At 38.7% G+C, this 17936-nt stretch overlaps 1 protein-coding gene and 1 long non-coding RNA gene across 4 annotated transcripts in view; one reads left to right on the top strand and one right to left on the bottom strand.

Moving 5' to 3' along the window:
- MYO1D (myosin ID) overlaps positions 1-17936 on the bottom strand; it is a 326601-nt gene that overhangs the window by 149502 nt on the left and 159163 nt on the right. The gene's annotated exons all lie outside the window — the stretch shown is intronic.
- Positions 3470-16255, top strand: LOC118355753 (uncharacterized). The gene is made up of 3 exons (XR_004818821.2): positions 3470-3645; positions 9392-9501; positions 15173-16255. It is a non-coding gene; the product is annotated as an uncharacterized LOC118355753 (long non-coding RNA).

The following is a 17936-nucleotide window of genomic DNA, read 5'->3' as shown; positions in this document are numbered from 1 at the left end:
TCGCTCCTACCTCCAGAGGGACCTGGTCCTTCCCACTCCTGAGTTTTCTATAGCCCAGCAGTCGGGCAAACTGGCTTGCCTGTCTGCCTTCTCTGCAGGCACTCAGATGTCAGCTTTCTCCACCTGCTTGGGGGACTAACCACACATCCACTTAATTTCCAAAATTCTGTTGATGCTTCTTGTCTGCTGTTGTTGTTCCTATGGTTCTATTTGTCCTTGTGGGTTTCTCCCATTTTTATCCCTTACTGCTCATTTAGGGGTTTTGAGAGGGAGTGGATATAAACACAATCTGTCATGTTTAACCAGATGTTTTTATAATGCCATCTTAATTCTACCATGTTTTCCTCTGGTGCATACTTCCTCAGTGGTCAGGCATTTCAAAGCAACATCTGGCTGTCATTAAAGTACAAGATTCATTTTGCAAAAGATGTAGGATTCTAGGTTATGCTCTAATAAGAAGTAGGTCAATTACGTGAATCTTCAGTTTAGTTTCAGAAAGAAACACGGGTCAGCTTTCCTTCTTTTTTTTTCTAGTTCTCTGTGTTTTTTCTGTTTTTGTTTTTTAGTTATCATGGGTGTTGGACCCCTTCTGTCTCATGCTCAAACAGCTCCTGGTGCTCTGAATGGAGATTCTCTTGGTTTCCACAACCAGAACCCTGCAGCAATTCAGCTTCCCAGGCCCTCTAAGGCGAGGGACAGCTTCTGGGAGAAGCATCTTTCCTGTTTCTAAATTTAAATTCCCCAGATAGTTACTCTGGCAGAGTTCTGACAGTTTCTGGTTGTTTTAAGAGTTGCGGTAGACAAGAATTTATTTAGGTAACAGGCTGAACTCTGAACTGTAAAATCCATAAAATCTAGCCACATACCCTCATTGAATTACAGTAGTCCCCTCCTTACCCATTGTTTGTTTTCTGTGTTTTCAGTTACCCACAGTCAACCATGGTCTGAAAGCAGATGATCCTCCCCAGATTTCATCAGAAGGTCGTAAGTAAGTAACATTATGTCACAATGCCTACATCATTCCCCTCATGTGCGCATCTTACCATCTCACATCATTGCAAGGAAAGGGGTGAGTACAGCACAATTTGTTATTTTGAAAAAGAGAGAGTCCAATAGTCACAAAACTTTTATAGTAAATTGTTGTAATTTTTCTATTATTTTTTTTTAATTTTATTTATTTATTCATGAGAGAGAGAGAGAGAGAGAGAGAGAGAGAGAGAGAGGCAGAGGGAGAAGCAGGCTCCATGCGTAGAGCCCGATGTGGGACTTGATCCTGGGTCCCCAGGATCATGCCCTGGGCTGAAGGTGGCGCTAAACCACTGAGCCACCCAGGCTGCCCCATAATTTTTCTATTATTAATTACAGCTGTTACTCTCTTACTGACCTTTTATAAGTTAAACTTTATCATAGGTATGTACATGTGAGAAAAAACAAGTACCTATAGGGTTCAGGACCATCTGTGGTTTTAGGCATCTGTTGGGGGTCGTGAGATCCATCCCCTGTGCATAAGGGGGGAGTACTGTAGAATATGATGGTTCCATCCTATTTGGGATATTTTATAATTAATTAGTGAAGATTTGGCCTCTTTTAGGGGTTAAAGAAAGACTCAAAGATGTAAAATATTCCCGGTAATTCCTCTTCAACTAAAATATTAACTTGATCAAAACCCAAAATGGGATTATTTTGAAGATAATTAAAAATAAAATTACTCCAGCTAACAGGTTAAATAATTCTGATAAGCCTTTCAGGATTTAACCTTGTTCAAAGGTAAACACTGAGTGGCACTGTACTGAAGAGACTGCTCTCTTTGGTTTAGTTTTGTTTCCTTGAAAGAGAATGTACAAAATTGGTAACTCACCTTCAAAATCTCTGAGGTCAAGACTATCTCAAAACTACTTTTTGACATAGAACTGTAGGGTTTGGGTCAAGTATGTAGGCATGTGAGCAGACCCAAAGAGGCATCTTAAGGATGTTTCAGCTTTGTCTGAAAACATGTACTGCCTTTTCCACCCCCATGTCTACCTCCGTCTAATACTGAGGTGGCTTGCCACCTGGTCGGGGTACAAGTTGGGCTTTTACCTTATATAACAAATGTCCTGACTTTTCTTCCTTTATGTCTAGCATCTGAAACATGCAGAACTCCTTAAAAAAATAACCCAGTACACTTTTGCTTTCAGATGCTTGCAAATGATCTCAATTTTGAATGGTTCTCTGGATCATGCATAAGTTCAAATAATAACATTTGATATTTGAAAGAATCTGCCAAAGGTGCATCCTAAAATTCTTTTCTATTGAGTTCCAAAAGCGAATTCGGGGACACAAGGCCTTTGAAATGCTCTCTGAAAAAGAGGCTCCATTTCAGTTAAGTTTGGGAAAGCTGCATATTGCAATTCCTTTTGGGAGATTCATGATGCATATTTACCATATTAAAAGCTCTGAAAAGTTTCATGTAAATAAACCTATTTTAACTTTGTTCAACAGAAGTTAAAAAACATATTTGAATACAGAATCCTTTGTATGCAGTTTAGTCACTCATTTGGAAGGGGGTCAAGATTTGCCATCCCAAAATATGCCACTTTGGCATAAACATTATTTTGAGCGTTGGCTCATTCTACAAGAATTTCCGAAATTGCTACTACACGTGTAGTGTTTGTAGGGAATATGGAGGAAAAAGAGGAATACCCATGATATCCTAGAAAAACCAAAATGCCTCTGAGATATCTGGAAAACAACTACAACTAATCCCTTAAAAAGTAAGATCCACTCATGTAACAAAGCTGAAATCCGCAGCCACAGTGAGGCTGCTTCAAGTCCAGCACTGCCCAGAGGGACAGCTCCTTGGCTAGCACAATCGGGGTGGAGTAGAAAGAATCCTGCCCTAGAGGGAGAGACCAGCATTCCCCTTGCACTATTGGGGGAATTATGCCATCGAATTTTGCAGGCTTCAGGTTCTTCACCTAAAAAGCAGGATGTTGCATTAGATAACTTATAAAAAGCAAGCCCTAGGGGCAGTCCTGGTGGCGCAGCGGTTTAGCGCCGCCTGCAGCCCGGGGTGTCATCCTGGAGACCCAGGATCGAGCCCCATGTCGGGCTTCCTGCATGGAGCCTGCTTCTCCCTCTGCCTGTGTCTCTGTCTCTCTCTCTTCGCTCTCTCTGAATGAATGAATGAATGAATGAATAAATAAATAAATAAATAAATAAATAAATATTTTTAAAAAAAGCAAGCCCTAGGATTCTATTAAACAGTTTCTGATAATGAGCAAAAATTTAAAGATGTTATTTTAAAGGTTCTTTCCAATCCAAAGTACACATGCAACTAACAGCCACAATCTTTGATTTTCCTCTGATGACTACTCTTAAGGGAAGGGAGAGAAAACATTATTTCACTATCATGTGCCAGGCTTTGTGTTAGACACTTGACATCCATTAAAAATAGGTATCTTAAAAGAACAATGATTTTCCAGACCTATGATCTCTGCTTCTCCGAGGAATGCAATCAATGTTCATAGCTCTGCTAGGAGCCTAGCTTTGGTTGTAGGCAACGGAAGATGGTGCTAATAGGGATCTGTTAGACCAGTGCTGCTCAATGTACCCCCGTGTCCCAGCATGTCAACAGTTACCACGATCCTGGGACAGTGATACCAGGTGAGGACATTTCTTGGGGGAAGGGAATACTCTGGACAAGGTCCCTTGGATTACATTGAGTAAACATCAAATATGCTTCCTCTTTTCATTATCCTGTCTTAGATTATAGTTAGTGTAAGGGGAATGGCAAGATAAGAAAATGTATACTTAGTAAGGACACTTTTTTGACAGTTCAGGTTTACACAAGTTGAACCTAAGAGGATTAAAGAACTAAGGCCATTACTGGTCATAACTCAGTTACAAAAAAAATGGCATTGAGTTCATGATTTATCATAATAGTGGGAAATGCATGTGATCAAATTAATAAGTAGCTCAAACTAGAATAACGTTGTGGTGATACAGAAAGAAATGTTACTGTTTAGAGAAAGATCTAGTTAAGTAAAATGCTAGATTGGCTCAGTGATGTTGAGGTTTTACATTTGCACATATAGTTGTAACTGTCTTTATTACTAAAAATCCTCTAGAAACATAATCTCATACTTGTAAATCTAAAATCTCCTCTTTCTTTCCCAAGAAATGTTTTGTAATACAATATTTGAAAAGTGAGGTTTCTTAGCTATATACCAAGCAAGTCACAACAGATTTAAAGTGGATGTCAATCGGAATGTTGACATAATTTTTCAACTAACTTCTCTAGAATCTATTATAAAAATAAGTTTATATTTTTATCAGTCATTTGTAATTCTTTTTTGTGAACTGTGCATTTCTATTCATTTTCTATTTTCATTGACTTAAATGAGCTATTTATAATTAAAAGGATCGTCCTTTTGTCATTGGTGTTTTTCATCCCAACATGCCAGTGATCTTCTGATACTCTTCATGGTATACTGCTATCCAGAAGTTGGTACCTAAATTCACTCACATAAATGATTTATGACAAAGTTCTAAAAGCAGAATTGCTGTTGTTTTCAGCTGCCACACATTAAAGTTCCCATTTCCAAACTCTACCATGTGAATAGTTAAAAAGAATCAAGAAAATAGATAATATGTTGTTGCTATGATGAAAGTACTTTATGACTATATTGAACTTTTTACAAATTCACCAGCTATTTGAATTTTTTTGTGAAATATCTCTTCATTCCTTTTTTACTCATCATGTATTTATGATTTTACATAACAATTTGTAAGGGCTTTTTATATGTGAAATAAGTCAACCTTTTATTACATTTCCAAAGATTTCTTAGCATTTTACTTTTTATCATCTCCTGGCCACGGTTATTGGTTCAGGCCAATAAAACATGAGAAGAATTTTGGCATGTGGTTCTGAGGAAGGAAAGTTCTCACTTTTCTGAGAAAACATTCAAGGACTCTTGAGAGTGACTCCCCTTGATCACAGAGAAGAGTGTGGTGGCTGAGATTGTTAGTGGTCATTCTGCAGCCACAAGGGGGAGCCACACTGAGATGGAAGATATGCCAAGAGAAGGCAGAGAAGAGGCTTGTCCTTAAATCCCTGTGACACATTACCTGCTGGTTTGAACTGCACTTTCTTCTGTTTTATTTTCCTCTCCCTCTTTCTTTCTCTTTTATACAATGGAACACATTGTGAAACAATGTGGTCTTTTTCTTTGCTTTTTTTTTTTTTTTTTTTAGAAACAGCAGTTTTGCATGTTTATGTAGGGATCCTTATCAATTGCTGTCTTTATGCTGCTAGGGTACTTAGAAAGGCCTTCTCTACTTCAAAATCAAGTATATGTCCATAAAATGATTTTGTTTTGTTAAAATGTAAGCTCTTTGGGGGGGGGGTAGGGGAGGGGACTCAATCACAAGTGGAAGAGAGACTTTATCTCACAGTCACTTCACGAATGTCAGGACGTTGTGTCTATTCCAGTAGATTATCCATAATTAAAGACTGTGTGGAATGTTCACTGAAGCTTTGGATTCTTTGCAATACAAATGAATTACCAGCTACAGCCAAGGATGACACAGGAGAAATGTTTTATTGGGATCAAATTGGTAGGAGTGGATTGAAACTAAGTTAGTTCCTACCTGGGCAAGTACTAAGAATAGTTAATACTGGAAATCTGTATGACGATGTTTCCTCTGGAACAGTGGTATAAAAAGTCAATGAGAAGTAATCAGGCGCGCACACACACGCGCTTGCACACACATATTACTTAACAGCAAAAGGCATCAAGTGTAGTGAAAAAGGTATATACTGGATCAAGGATGAGAAATCAGTAGTTTCATGCAAAGTCAGAGCACACATATCTTGAATGCAGAGAACAAATCAGGCTGCTTTTCAGATGAGCACCAGCATTGAGACTGCCTAATGGCTCTTTCTGTATGTGAACCTTGGAAATATTTTAGGATCATCAAAATCTACCTCCTCCTCCTCCCCATCCCATTCATCTCCACTGGCTTGTGATCAATATTTCATGGACTCTTCTATAGTTGCCCTGTAGGCATCCTTCCAGAGAACCCAAACCTAAATTCAGGCTGAAAACTTGCACAGACATAAACCCTGCTGCACTAAACGTTGAAGAAATGGATGTGTGCCAGCGACAAAAAGTGAGAGCAGCACAGGTACCATAGGGATGCTGTTTCAAGTGCTCTCCAGATGTTTAAGCCTTCTCTTGCTGCAGCCTCCCTACATATGTATCTCCCTCTGCTTGAACCTTCCCTCCCCACACTCTTCCTAGGAGCACATTCTTCTCAACCGTTTGCTCTCAGCTATTTATTTATTTATTTATTTATTTATTTATTTATTTATTTATTTATTTACTTATTTATTTATTTATTTATGATAGTCACAGAGAGAGAGAGAGAGAGAGAGAGAGAGAGGCAGAGACACAGGCAGAGGGAGAAGCAGGCTCCATGCACCGGGAGCCCGACGTGGGATTCGATCCCGGGTCTCCAGGATCGCGCCCTGGGCCAAAGGCAGGCACCAAACCGCTGCGCCACCAGGGATCCCTGCTCTCAGCTTTATGTCACAGCTACAGCAAGGTCTTCTCTGACCAGCCTATTGGAAACGTGTTTCTCTTGCACTCTGCATTACTGCCTCCCTTTCCTTCACAGCTGTACCCAATCAGTAATTATTTGCTGACTTACCTTTTTTTTTTTTTAAGCTACTCTTCTTCAATTAGAATGTATGCTCTGTGAGGACATGGACTATTTCTATTATATTCATCGCAGCTTTTCTAGTGAGTACCTAGCAATCTGGCGAATAAACTAAATATCTTTTTTTGTAAGTTTAAAAAAAGACTTGCTTCTTTGTCATAAAGGCCCCAGAGGTGTTTTATATCCAAGAAAAGCTTAGTTACCTTAGGGTTAAACAGGCTCACTTAAAGGAAAGAGCTTATTCTGGTGCATAACTGTGAAGACGTGCCAGGCAAATTATGAAATGTTCAAGGAAGAGATACACAGCAGTTGCTGGGCAGTTCTTGAGTCCATGTGGAATTTCAAAATCCCTGTTGATGGGCGAAGCAATGGTTCTAGAGCAGTCTAGCAGTCTAGTGTGAATAAGCATCAACCTAAGAAACTTGCCAATTTGCCAGTGAGTAACCCAATGCATGGAAAAGTATGGTTCTCAGTGAATATTCCATATTCTTTTCACATTAAAAGAATTTCACTGAAAATATAAGATCTATATCTTCAATCAGTTGGCTCCGTTATAGCTATGAAAATGCGGGTGTTCTAAATTAAGTTCCTATTTCCCTGTTCATTCCAGTTACAAGATTTTTCATGAAAAATTCCCCCTTTGTCTTATTTTTCTCTTTCTGACAGAAGTCAACACCTCAGTGTTATTGCATTTTATCAAGTGACTAAGGAAAATATGATGCGGTACATCCTTATTCTCTCTCGAGGTCAGCAAGACTAAGAGTCCATAAACTCTATCTTGTATTATTTCTTTTCTCACTAGACCTGTGAGAATAATGATTCCTTTATTACTGGAATGAGAGGAAAGACCAAAAAAAAAAAAAAAAAAAACCCTAGACTTGGAAATTCTATTAAATTCAAATATGCAAATATCATATACTGGTTTTCAAATTAACAAATATCAGATTCCAATTAATGCATAAAGAACCAACTCATGGTTGGATTACTTAGAAGATTCAAGCCCACTGGACAAAGATGACGTGAGAAGATACTATAATTACTATAGCTTTGGCTTTAACTCAGTAGCTGATGGGTATGCTCTAGTTCACTTCTTTTTGAGAGGCTATCCAGCAAATATTCTATTCTTCCAAAGGGGCAGAAAATCTTTGCTTCATTTTCATTATCTCCATGGAACCTACTGAATCACTACACTATAGCAAAGAGACTCCAGCAGAGTCTTAGGGTTTCCATGTCTAGGAGTTTACCACCTAAATAAAAAATCCCTAAGGACAAGTTCTTTAGGATCATCATATACAGGAATGTATTTATTTGACCAGAGTAAGGCCACAACAAATATAGCTCCTTAACTATCAAAGAACTATAGAAAACGGTCTTATTACTAAATAACTTTGCTTTTAATCCTGGATTTTATTCTCTCTCCCCAAATAAGTATATTACTAATTAGTTGTAAATTACTGTCACCTACAAAGAACAGCGTGCTAGGTTGTTATTACAGCAAATATTGATTCCTTCCCCCTTGACATACATGGGTCATCCCATTGATATCGCATGCTTTGGTTAATGGGATATAAATCCCTGTGACCTGAACAGCTTGAATCTTTTTTTTTTTTTTTAATTTTTATTTATTTACTTATGATAGTCACAGAGAGAGAGAGAGAGGCAGACACAGGCAGAGGGAGAAGCAGGCTCCACGCACCGGGAGCCCGACGTGGGATTCGATCCCGGGTCTCCAGGATCGCGCCCTGGGCCAAAGGCAGGCGCCAAACCGCTGCGCCACCCAGGGATCCCCTGAACAGCTTGAAATGTCCTTGTGTGGTCAGCTTTGTGGTCAGGCCATTGCCATGAGAAGAACAGGCCTCAGAGATCTACCAACTTCAGAAAAATGAGTGACAGTTGGAGCCAATCTACACTAAACCCACAGCCTGAAATGGGATAAGCCAAGAATGGCCAGCCAAGCCCCAAATGCATGAGGAAGAAACAAATTCTGACTCCTACATTCACTGAGTTTTAGGATGATGTGGCAGGCTGAAAAATGGACCCTGAAAAGATTTCTACCTCCTAAATCCTGGAACCTGTAAATATCACCTCATATGGCAAAAAAAGAACTTCAATGATTTGATTAAGGATCTCGAAATACATAGATTTCCTAGATTATCTATTGGATCCTAAATGTGATCACATATATCTTTATAAGAAGTCAGTAGGAGAGCTAAAGATAGAAGAGGAGGAGGTATTGTGATAGTGGATGCAGAGGTTGGAGCCACAAGCCATGGAATGCTGGCAGCTATCAGGTGCTGGAAGAGGCAAATAATAGAATATTGTCCCCCATGACCACCAGAGAGGGCACAGCCGTGGCAACACCTTGATTTGGACCCAGTGATACTAATCTCAGATTTCTGGCTTCTGGAACTGTAAGAGAATAAATGTGTTTTTAAGCCACCAAGAGTCTGTGATAATTTTTTATAGCAGTGCTAGGATGTTAATACAGTGGTGTGTGGTAATAGTTAATTGATACATACCCAAACCAATACTACTACTAACATTAGTATTAATAACATCCATGTTAATAAGAATAGTGAACACATAGTATCTATGATGTGCTAGGCACTGTTGAAAGTATGCTGAATATATTAACTCAGTACTCATAAGCACACTCTAATGTGGGTACCATGTTATTTTCCTTTTGTAGATGATGAGACTGAAGCTCAGAAAGGCCCAAGAGCATCCTCCTGTAAGTGCTGAAGCTGGGGATGGAACCTGAGTGCCTTATGGTTGACTGAAGCCAACAAGTATCTGCTGGTGAGGCAATAGTGGAGCCTAGGAATTACACAGAAGCGATATTCTTCAGCTCTGGCAGCAGAGTTAAAATGTAAAGTAGTCTTTCCCGGTCAGGAGTACCTCTTATGACTACTAATTAATTACTCTGCTCGGTATTATGCAGTTATCTCATTTAAGTGCACATGACTAGATCTTAGGTATTAATAAATATCTCTGTTTTCATATAGAACCTAACTACTAGGAAACTTTATAAATCCTGAAGCACCTAGAATTGAGTGATGATAATGTAATTATGCTAGTGACAAACACCACCCAGTGCTACGGTGTACAGGACATTATGTTGGGGGCCCTGGGTAAAATTTGAACAAATGTAAGGACAAAGGACAATCTACTCGAGGAGATAAGACAAACGCGCAAAATTAACAGATGATCTACAGCCTATCAAAATTACAGTATTCAATGGGAATTTTTGAGCTTTCTTATAAATCATCTAGCTGAGAAGTTCTCTGCCCTGGCTTGCCATGGTATATCTTAGGCAGGATGTTCACATGTGCAACACACACCCCGGGGGTTGTACAATCCCTCATGTGATTTTCTCACTCACTCACAGAAGCAAGTATAAATCTTATAGAAATAACCTCGAATCAGCTCCTATTCATAAAATAATTATCTTCAATAACTTATTATTAGTAGCAAATTACTCATAATACACTTCATACCTGACTGTGATAGATGTGCCCATCTCCAACCCTACTGCTGTACAGAAAAAGGAAGAGATGACTTAAAGCTTCCACAAACCTACAACTAACAGCAGGCCCCCAGTTCCTGCCTCCCAGTTGCTGTGATTGCCTCAGAGCCGTGGCCAAGTGACAAATGGGTTCTGGAGCAAGAAGTGAAGACGACTTTATTTAGACTGGTAGAGCCAAGAGGGCTTTAATGAGGATGGAGTGGAGAAGGGCACTGAAGGCACGGCCCACAGTACATGTGAAAGCAGACAGGAGGAAAGTAAGGTCTGTTGGGGAGGTCCGCGAAGACAGCATGGGAGTTGTGCAGTGGTGTAGTATCATGGAAGGTGGAGGTGGTTGGAGCTAGACTCTAGAATAGAGTCTGATCTTGATTCTGTAGGTGATGGAAGGGTTTTTGAACAGAAGAACATCACTAAAACAGATACGTTGTACAGACGAGGGTCAAGGAGAGATGCCTGGAAGATCACACAGAAGTCCTTCTTTTTAAATAATTTTCTACCTTTCGCAATTAACTTGTATTACTTTAAAATAAAAACTGTTAATTAAAATTTGGAGTAGAAATCAATGTGATTATAGCTGTATGCTGTTTCTATTTATAGTTCATTTAAAGTACAGCAAACTTGTGAATAAAGTATTTTATAACCTGGGCTTGAATTACAAATCTTTGGGTCTTTGGTTCTCCGAACCAACATATTTTCTGAGTACTTGGTTTCTGTGAGTGTTTGTATCTGCACAAATACAATAAAACCAACTCAGGACAGCTGACAACTAAAGATCTTAGTCTGAAATTAAATTTTCTTCAAAATACAGACTCTCATTGTAGTGCTGAGTCTGAACAGATAGCGATGTTTGGCAACATTTTTTCTGACAAAAACCACTGAATATAAATGGCCCTAAATTTTCCTTAGTAATGAATAAAGCCCCAAAATGGAATGCCTCATTAGTTCCTCCTCAGAGTATATAATGGGTGTGTGTATGGTTGGGGGGGGGGTGTTGATATTTCTAGAATTAACAATGTGGCTAAACAGGAATCATACTGAGCGTCTTCTGAGACATCTATTTTCCCTTAACATTTATTGTAAACACTTTTGATGTTATTAATTTTTTTACATTTTCATTGTTATGGCTGCTTAGTTTTCTATTGCATGGACGTACCATCAATCATATAACTAATTTCCTGACCTTTTTTCCCATTATTTTCCACTTTCATAAGACATGTTGAAAATTCTTCCAACTAAGTTTTTACATAAATTCTTAAGAATCTCCTTAGTTAAGGGGCACCCAGGTGGTTCAGTGAAGTGTCCGACTCTGGATTTTGGTTCAGGTCATGATCTCAGGGTCTTGAGGCTCCACGCTCAGCGCAGTCTGCTTCTTTCCTTCTCTCTCTCCCTCTGCCCCCACCCCCGAGCACGCTCTCTAAAATAAATAAAATAAAAATAAAAAAAAAATAAAAAAAAATAAATAAAATAAATAAAATAAAAATATTTTTTAAAAAAGAGAATTTCCCTAGTCAAAATTTCTAGAAGTGTAACTGCTAGACTAGAAGCAAACTGATTTTAAATACTTTTTGGAAACACATCGCTAAACTACCCTCCAGAAAGTTATCACCAATTTACTCTTCTGCCAATAGTACACATATCCTTAGCAACAATGAGTATGATTTTTTAAAAAAATCTTGAATCAGATGACAGGTTAAACAATGATGGCCATTTTTCTTTCTTTCTTTCTTCTTCTTCTTCTTTTTTTTTTTTTTTTTCAGGGAACTGATCACCCCTATTTTCAGCTCAATTTCTTAATGGTGTATGTATTTAAATTTTTTGGAAGGGCCTTTTGTCTATAATATATAAATTAATAAATGCAGAATATAAATACTGCACCTGCTGAAATTTTTAAAAAATAGAGTTTAAAGTTTCCCCATAATGAGAAAAATTAATGTTCTAAATATAGACAATAAGTAATGACACATTTCCCAGAACATGTTGAATATTTCATAAACTGTTTTTTGGTTAGCAAAACTTAATTGTCCAAGAGGGCTGTGTTAAAATGTGCCATGATAAAGAATATGAATAATTACTGATACACTTGGATTTCTTGGTAGCAGTTATATACCTTTGCGCTAGTAAGGAAAGGAGTAAAATAAACCTTGACTCTGCAGCCCTCACACTTAACCCACATGTATTTCATTATATACTTAACTTGCTATATAAGATATATTTTATCATCCATTAAGTATCTCAGCTTAATGAAGTATGTAGCAAAATTATGTAATTTAGAAAAGTCTTTAAAAGTCAGTTTTAAAAATTGTCTTGGGGGGAGAAGAATATCAATGCTGTCACTAAGCAGTAAATGCCCATTACAATAAAATATTTTCATTGCTGTCTCTAATATTTGTTACCCAATTATTTCCAAAAGAATCGGGGGGTGTTTACAGTAAAAATTACACAGACAATGGAGTCACCCAAGTAAGGATAAAAGGACAGCAAGGCAACGGGGCAGGGGTGTGGGTGGGAAGGGACACAGTCACACTTGAAACCCCCAACTCAAATCTGAGCTGGGAGATTCCTGGCAGCAGCAGTGAACAAGAAACTGCGTGAGCTGCAGGGATTTCATTATTTAATAAGGTTAGAAATTAAAGTAAATACTTCCAGCACTTAAATAGGTTTTATTTCTAAATAATTTTTGTTGAGGAGGAAGAAAAATTAATTGCTCAGCCATGATTTAATGGTTTTGTTTGGCTTGGCTGTGCAAGTCTCTGGCTACCTGGGTGATACAGTTTTTCTCTGGGTTGAACACATCCTATCTGTAAGATCTTTCATTTGGGTCTGGGGCAGCAATCCTCACTGAATTGTTCAGAAGTTTTGTAATTTAATGTAAACATCTATTCACAGTTAACTTCCCCTTCACTAATTAATTCCTTACAAAGAATCAATCTCTTGAGCTTCCAGCAATTAAAAAAGAAAAAGTGCAATGAAAAATGGAGCCAAGGGTTTTTTTCCCCTTCCTTTTTTTTTTTTTTCTACCACCACCTATAGGGGCCAGAAAGTGTTGTCATGGAGACAACAGCTGCTGGGTTATGAGTGACAGGTCTCAAGAGAGAAGTGTCTTGGAAAGGGAACATCTCAAGTTAAAAAAAAAGTGAGAAGAAAACCAATGCAAGCTCTTTTACTAAGCATAGCAGGGGAGCTCAGTTGAAAGGTGTATTTAAGCTAGCAAAGAATAAAAGCAACATTTCACCCTTTCTTTCACCTAACATAGGAAATGTTTTCCTTCCAAAGGGGAACAGATTCCTTTTAAGCAAGTCTCAAGCATATGTACATATCTTGGCATAATTACATTTTAAAATTGGGATTCACACTGATGCACCAAATTGGTTGCCTTAGTAATGAGATATCACCCGGGCAACGGATTTGCTGCTCTTTCAGGAGAGCAAATCATCTGCTTCCAACTTATGGGGGAGCAGGCTGGGGAAGGGGTGGCAAGGGTTTCTTACTGGCAGTATCTGAGAGGAGATAAATAAGAAACAAATTATTTTTGACATGTCACCATTATTTTCCAAATATGCTTTTTATCTTTTTTATTCATCAGTTAGGTGGGGGGAGAGAAAAGGGAAGCTAAAAGGAAGGTGGTACAGAAAGAGGGAGGAAGGGAAAGGGAAAGGAAAGGGGGAGGGAAGGGGAGAGGGAAGGAGGGAGGGAGAGAGGGAGGAAGGGAAAAGAATGCTCTCTTGTTCTGCTAAATTTCTGAAGCATTTTTATTGTTCTAAGAGGCCTTTGCATTTGCCTCTATGTAAATACTAAGCGGCATCAGTTATTGACTTATATTATAAACCAACATAAATTTTCTTCACAAGAGTAAAATAAATGACTTATACACAGTAATGTTACTGTGACAGTGCTGCTTAGTAACATACACGAGGTAAGACTTCAGTGTTCAGTACTCATTTATGAAATGTCTTACACATGATAAACACTCCCTGGTTTCTTCATTATGAACATACCTCTTTTCCTATACCCATCTTATCAGCTACCAATAAATATTCAATATACTTTCTTACCTGAGGATTCTGGTACTTGGTTTGTGTTTCTTCTGCTTTCATCTGGGTCAACTTTACCATGATGGTTATTAATAAACCAATGATCTCCTAATAGCGACATTAAGGAGGCGCTTCTCAACCCTTGTTTTGCTGGACATTTCTATGTTTGATACTCATCATTCCTTCTCACTTGAAATTTGCTACTTCTCTTGCTTCTTAACTCATATGTATAATTCTGACTTGAAAATCTCCTAGACACCTTAAACATATCATGGCTCAAACTATTACTTTCCTCCACATATGTTCCTGTACCCTCCATCTCTTTGTTAGTGATTAGTGATACCAGCTATGCAGGAACCTAAGTTGGAAACCTGGGAATCACTGATTCTTGGCTTTTATCAGTCTCCCATTCCAACAACTATCATGGTCTGCTGGTTTTTTTTTTTTTTTTGTAAGTAAGCTCTGTGTTCAAGGTGGGGCTTGAACTCATGACCCTGAGATTAAGAATCATATGTTTTACTGACTGAGCCAGTCAGATGTCCCTTTGGTTTGCTAATTTTAACTTCTAAATATTTCTCAAATTTCTCTCCATCTCAATTACCATTGCTTTGATTGAGGGCCCCATTTGCTTTCCCCTAGATTATAGCAACAGGTTCTTACTGGCCATCCTAGCTCTAGTGTTGGCTTTTTTTTTTTTTTTTTTTTTTAAGACTCCACTCCCAGTGTGGAGGCCAATGCTGGGCTTGAACTCACAACCTTGAGATCAAGACCTGAGCTGAGATCAAGAGTTGGACGCTTAATGGACTGAGCCACCCAGGCGTCCTTCCATTCTTGACTTCTAATCTCCCTTTAACATGGACCTATCTAGAACTCAAAAACTGACCACATCAATTCTCTCTCTTAAACTTTTCAGTGGGACTTCTGACTATAGGAAGAATGTGGCAGAAGAGACAACCTGACATGCCTGCTGCCAGGAAGATCCCTATGTGCATCTGAGCTTGCAAGAGAGTAAAGGACTGACTCAAGTGTCAATATTAGATTGGTCAAAATGAAAAATTCTGAGAATGCAAATTGTTGATAAGGATAGGGAACAATAAAAACTACTACACATTTCAGGATAAGTTTAAGTGGGGACAGTTATTTTGGAAAGCAACTGGACAGTTTTAAGTAAACTCTGAAAATGTGTTGACTAAAACCTAGCATTTGCAGTGTGTGGTATGTTCCCAAGAGAATCAGTTCTTAGGATATAGCCTGGGGAAACTTGAACATTGCCAAGACCCTTTCAAGGGAGTTTCAAGAGAAAAACTAATTCCATAATAAAACCAGCAGGTTATTTACCTTTGTTAATTTTCATGCTCTCATTAATCTACAGTGGAGTTTTCCAGAGGCTAGATTACATGTGATGACATCACTACCAGCAAATGGAGTGTGAGCTGGTATATTTTTAAATTTTCTAAGGTGAGCTTTTGGGGGTGGGGGGTCCCTCAAAATTTGAGAGTAGCTGTCCCACAGAGACTCAGTCACTTGTAAAAAGGAAACGTACAAAAATATTCAGTGTAGCATTAATTAGAATGACAAAAAATTGAAAAACTAAGTATTATTAGGAAAATTAATGACTCTTTAATAATGAAATGGTGTAAAGAAGTAAAAGTAAATAAACTAGAGCTATCATTATGGACCCAGAAAAATTTGAGAAAACATGCTGACTGAAAGAAATCATGTTGCAGAAGACTTTGCATAGTGCACTGTGGTAGCAGAGTATCACAAGCCATGACAAAAAATGTATAATCAAATCAGAGGCTGTCAGCCTCGAACAGAGGTTATTAATGAGGAACCATGACAGAATGGGAGCTTGTTGATCCTGGTGCTTTGAGAAGACAAGCCCTGAGCTAGCTCTTTACATCTTGTTAGGTAAACAAGAGAAAGGGTAGTAAATATTTATATACCTGGTATAAAATTCAAGCTAAATCTAAATTTAATCCTGCCATTGCAGGTTGCACTGCAGCCATGTATGATTTTCCAGTAAAATGTAAATCTAACAGAGTGGTTCTCAAACTTTTTTAGTACCTCTTCTTCCTGAAAGCCTTCTGTTCTCGGCCTAGGTAGTTTAGGGTCTCCCCTCTGAGCCCACCTGGCAATGATTCCACACCCCAGAGTGTCTCAATTACACCATTCCCCTGGTTGGAGTGTGAGCACATCTCCCTTCTCACTAGGTTGTCAGCTTCTCCTCCGTAGAACACTGTTCATTTTTATATCCCTATTTAGTAATGAATGAACAAACTCAATTTATAACTTCGTTAAAAATGCATATGAGCACCCTTCTCCCACACAGCAACATCTCACAGTGTTGGGAAAGACACGTGCTACCTGCTTCTTGCAGTATACTGAACAGACATATAGTCAATGACCACCATTCGATCAAAGGCATATTTTTTTCTTTAGTCCTTTCAACAGTTTAGTCAAGGTCAAGTGGCATATTTTGACCAGAAATATTCCCCATGAATGAAGCAATGAATAATTGATTCTGGAAGCCACAATATCCTCCCCTCCTTCCTGTAAGTAAGCTGATGCTTTATCTATAGTCATCCTAACACGTTTCCCAACCTACTCAGAGGTCAAAAGTCACCTTTACGAAAACAAATAAAAATTTCTTCTCCTAGAGCCTGTATTCTCAGGAAAACAGAGTCACTGATTACTTTTTTCATTACTGTACATACTTATGTCAAGAGCTGATTCATCCTTTCAACATGTGTTTCTTTCCAATTGTAGTCAAAATGTGTATTAGTTCACATACTTAGTAGTAAATGACTCAGACATCACTCTATGTCTACCAATGTCCTTTAATAAAGGAATTTTGCCAAATCATATTCTTCTTCCTCTCTGACCATGATGCCACCATCATTTTTATAAACTTTTCTTCAACAGTGGAAGTCGTACCTGTTTTTCCTACAAGGAGGATACTCTAGAAAATGCCACTGTGGTGAAAGAGAACAGTGGTTAAGAGTGTGTGCAGACGGCTGGCCTATGAGCGGCAGGTCCCAGCTCTGGCATTCACCATCCATGTAACCTCCAGGGAGATACTCAGGCACTCAGTGGCTTTAGTTCCCTTTCCTATTAAATGAAAATACTAGAAACTCATTCACAGGATTCTTGTAAAGATCCATTTAATATATGTAGCAAGTGCCCCAAACACTGCCTGTCCCTTAGCAAAGATTAGCTACTGCATTAGCAGATCCTTTTACTTTACTTTCTTTCTTTTTCTTTTTCTTTTTTTTTTTTAAACTTTAAAGGCAAGGGGTGTCTGGGTGGCTCAGACGGTTAAACAAATGCCTTTGGCTCAGGTTATGATCCCCATGTCAGGCTCCTTGCTCAGGAGGGAGTCTGCTTCTCCTCCTTTCTCTGCCCACCCCCCAACTCACGCTTACTCTCTCAAAAAAAAAAAATGTCACAAAACTTTTTTTTTTAATTTATTTATGATAGTCATAGAGAGAGAGAGAGAGGCAGAGACACAGGCAGAGGGAGAAGCAGGCTCCATGCACCGGGAGCCCGACGTGGGATTCGATCCCGGGTCTCCAGGATCGCGCCCTGGGCCAAAGGCAGGCGCTAAACTGCTGCGCCACTCAGGGATCCCAAAACTTTTTTTTTTTTTGCCACAAAACTTTAAGGGCAAAAGTAAT

The sequence above is a fragment of the Canis lupus genome, chromosome 9, assembly GCF_003254725.2.
Source record: "Canis lupus dingo isolate Sandy chromosome 9, ASM325472v2, whole genome shotgun sequence".
Classification (NCBI taxonomy): Eukaryota; Metazoa; Chordata; class Mammalia; order Carnivora; family Canidae; genus Canis; species Canis lupus.
Note: the sequence above shows the minus strand (reverse complement) of the source record. Positions and strands in the feature narration are given on the sequence as shown.